Genomic DNA, 3,778 nt, shown 5'->3' with positions numbered 1-3,778 from the left:
GAGGCCCCCACCGAGGCCCCCACCGAGGCCCCCACCGAGGCCCCCACCGAGGCCCCCGAGCAGCCGTAGCAGGACACACACAGTCCTCACCCAACGCCACGGCCTTGCTTACAGATGTACGAATGCTTGTTCGACCTACTTGTAATTCGAGAAATGTGAACTAAAACAACTCTGAAAGTCAGATTGGCAAGAGTACAAAATCGGGCGCGGAGATGCTTGCTGTGCGTCAGAGAATAAATTGGCCTAGCCTCTTCGGGCGGCAGTTTGGCGATACCTACCAAAGTTTAAAACCACACACCCTTCGGCTCAGCATCCTGCTTCGAGGACATATACTTGTGTGTGTGCGCAAAATACACACACAAGGATGATCACTTCAAGTACTGATTATGATGGGAAAAGATAGGAAATACTTCAACTGCATACCAGTTGGAGACTGGTTAAATAATATGATCCTAAGTATGGGATACTATTCACTCATGAGAAGGAATTAGGCAGGCTTTTATGAACTGACACACTAAGGAAAAGAAAGCAAGTTGCAGAACAGTGTGCATAAAATAATCTCATATTTTTAAAAATATATACCTATATACTGAGTGCACCTAAAATTTCTGTAAGGAAATAAACTGTTACCAGTGGTTCCCTCTAGGGAAGAGTACTGGATAACAGGACATTTAAGGAGGGAGAGAGACTTTTTACTGTGCTGTTTGACTTTTTCACCATATACACACATGACTTATCATGATGGCTGTGAAACCGGGCTGATTGGCTCTTTCTCGGGGATGGAGCATAACTGATGCATGGCCCCAGTTGCTATCCCTCTGGATCCTCCATCCAGTGGATGCCACTTTCCAGACTGTCCCCAGCCAATGACTGAATGAAATGTGGGCCTCTTCTAACAGGCAACTTTGCCTTGAGGTTCAGCCTGAACCTTCCCGGGGAACTGCCCTGCAGTCCATGACTCCCTGCCCAAACCTCCTTCCCGGGGAGCTGGACTCCTCTATCCTTGTCTAAAGGCTCTGACTTCTGCAGCTCCCCTCCCTTTCCTGCTTCACAGGTGCTGCCTCCAATTAATTTCTTGCATGCCTAATCTCACCCCGGTGTCTGCTTCTTGAAAGATCTGAACACATTTATTGAATAAAAGACACAAAACAGCTGCTTTAGATATCCCAGGAATAAGGTAGCAGCAGCTGTCCAGTTCCAAAGCCCAAGCTCTTGTCCACAGACTACCACTGGTCCCTGACTCCGAGCTCAAGGAGAGCAGGGACCATCTCAGGGGTCTCTGCACATAGCCAGTGCCCAGGTCACTCCCCCTAAATCTTAGTTCTGCCCACTCTGTTCCTTGCATTCTAACCTCCAGCCCCACCCAGCTGCTTTCACTTCCTCCCAAAGTTGTGTTTTCTTGTCTTGTTCACATCCTGTTTCCTCTGGCTAGCTTGTTCTTCCTCCAGTTCTTCACCTGATCAATACTGATTCATCCTTAAGTCCCAATTAGATGCCACTTCATGCATTCAACAAATACCTAGTACTTTACTATGTACCAGGCCCTCTTCCAGGCACTGAAGGTACATCAGTGAACAACTACAAAAAATAGTGCCTTTGTTGAACTTAGATTCTAGTGGGAGAGGGAGACTATAAGCAAGATAAACTGTATAATAACCAGATGAAAGTGCTATGGGGAGGGGGTGCCTGGGTGGCTCAGTCGTTAAGCGTCTGCCTTTGGCTCAGGTCATGATCCCAGGGTCCTGGGATCGAGCCCCGCATCGGGCTCCTTGCTTGGCCGGGAGCCTGCTTCTCCCTCTCCCATTCTCCCTGCTTGTGTTCCCCCTGTGTGTCTCTCTGTCAAATAAATAAATAAAATCTTTAAAAAAAAAAAAAAAGTGCTATGGGGAGAAATAAAGCAGGGAAAAGGGTTGGATGTACTTGGGAATAGGGACTGCAATTTTAAATAGGATGGTCAGGGATGATTTGTTCACGCAAATGAAATTTGAAGAAAGATGGAGATGAGGGAGCAAGCTATGCAGACATCTGGGAGAACAAGGGCAAAGCCAGAGGCAGAAACACACCTGGCTTTTTCAAAGAACAGCGAGGAGGCCAGTATGGCTAGAGCGAAATCAACAAGGTGGAGAATATTAGCAGATGAACTTATAGAGGTCCCGGGGGCCCCACTGGTACAGGGCTTTGAGAGCCAGTAAGAACTCTGACTTTTACTGAGTTTGGTGGGACCCATCTGAGTAGAGTGACACGATCTGATTTCTATTTTAAAGGATTGCTCGACTGTCTAGCAAATGGATTGTAAGGGGATAAGGACAGAAGTAAAGAGACCATTCAGAGGCTACTGCAGTAACCCAGGTAAGAGATGATGGTGCCTGAAGAAGGAAGCCTTCTCCAACCTCCAGACCAGGGTAGGAGCCTCCCTGCCAGGAGCTCTTTGGCATAGCACTCTCCCTCTGTTGTAATTGTCTGTAGGCAATTTGCGAGCAACATCCATATCTGTCCTGTTCATCACCTTAAACCCATCACCTAACAAAAGTGTCAGACGCATAGTCTGCACTCCATAAATATTTGCTGAATGAGCTGAATCCGCCTGGTGGAGGAATGCTAAGTGAGGAATTAAACAACAATCACGGTTCACAGGACCCACCCTGGGCTGTTTCCATGGGAGTCACCAACAGATGCCTGTAATCCCAATCCAGTGCTTACCTGGGAGACAGACTGTAGTGTCCACAGGCTATAGGCCTAGCCTGGCACATGACGGTGCTCTGTAAATATTAGCGGACGACAGGAGGTTAAGTGATGTGCCGGAGGGTACACACCTAGTCGAGGATGTGTCTAGCCCCACACGGGGCCCTACCCTCCACCTGGAGCTTCCTGATTAATCTCCAGGGCCTCGGCAGTGCCAGGCTCAGAGCAGGACTCGGTCTCGAGAATGAAATGATGGATGGGCGTATGGATGGGGGCAAATACCATTTGTTACCGTGAAGTCTGGAATCTTCCTCACCTGCAGCCCATCATGTTGTGACATCGCTTTCCTCCCCACCCCACCAAGAGGCCAGAAAGCCATCGCTCCCGGAGCCCCAGAGACCCCATGTCCCGTCGACAACCTTCTGAGGCCCCCCACTTCCGGCTGTCACCCCTTCCCCAGGTGTCCCCATTTCCTGGGGTCTCTCTCCTTGAGTCCCTTAACTTCCGGTTATTCCTCCCTCTCAGGGGTCCCTCTCCCCAACCCCCATGACACACGGGAGGACTCGTGGGCACTCACCGGCCGGGCTACGGGACGGAGCGCGGGTCTATCGGCAGCGGGAGCCTCGTCCAGCAGCGCGCACTGAACCGACCCGCACTCCCTGCCCGGCCGGCCCGGCCCCTCGCGCCGGAAGTGACGTCCGCGGGGCGTGGGAAGGCGAGGCACCGCCCGTGAGTGCGCATGTGCACATCTCGCCGCAGTGCCGGCGCTCTGTCCCCACCTAGCGGCCAAGTCTGCGCGCTGGGGGAGTCCGGCCGGCGGAGAGGCTAGTCGGGAGGGTCAGGGAGAATGAGGCCCCGGAGAAAGAAGGAAAGAAACTAGAACATGCCACCATGTACCTGGCGTTTTATATCCACTGTCTTACTGAATCCTCGTCTTTATGGAATCCCCCTCTTTCATGGAAGGAAATTGGCAGTCAATGAAGTGTAAAGGGTTTCCAACCTAGACCTCGGGATTGGCATTCCAGGATTCTTCCCACCGCAGCTGCCATCGGGACAGGGGGCTGCAAAGGGGGAGATGCCCATCCAGAGGACATCT

General features: G+C 51.2%; 1 protein-coding gene across 2 annotated transcripts in view; it reads right to left on the bottom strand.

Moving 5' to 3' along the window:
• Positions 1-3,343, bottom strand: part of TTPAL (alpha tocopherol transfer protein like) — a 15,396-nt gene extending 12,053 nt beyond the window's left edge. The window contains exons 1-2 of one of the 2 annotated variants that reach the window (XM_035006375.1): positions 3,260-3,343; positions 2,701-2,759 (exon numbers count right to left, since the gene is read on the bottom strand). The gene's annotated coding sequence lies outside the window, so the exon portion shown is untranslated. The remainder of the gene's footprint in view (positions 1-2,700; positions 2,760-3,259) is intronic. The other variant, XM_035006376.1, reaches the window with a different exon arrangement.
• Between the last annotated feature and the right edge of the window lie 435 nt (positions 3,344-3,778).

The sequence above is a fragment of the Mirounga leonina genome, unplaced genomic scaffold (assembly GCF_011800145.1).
Source record: "Mirounga leonina isolate KUSES-001 unplaced genomic scaffold, KU_Mleo_1.0 Mir_150, whole genome shotgun sequence".
Classification (NCBI taxonomy): domain Eukaryota; kingdom Metazoa; phylum Chordata; class Mammalia; order Carnivora; family Phocidae; genus Mirounga; species Mirounga leonina.
This window is presented reverse-complemented; position numbering and strand designations above follow the sequence as displayed.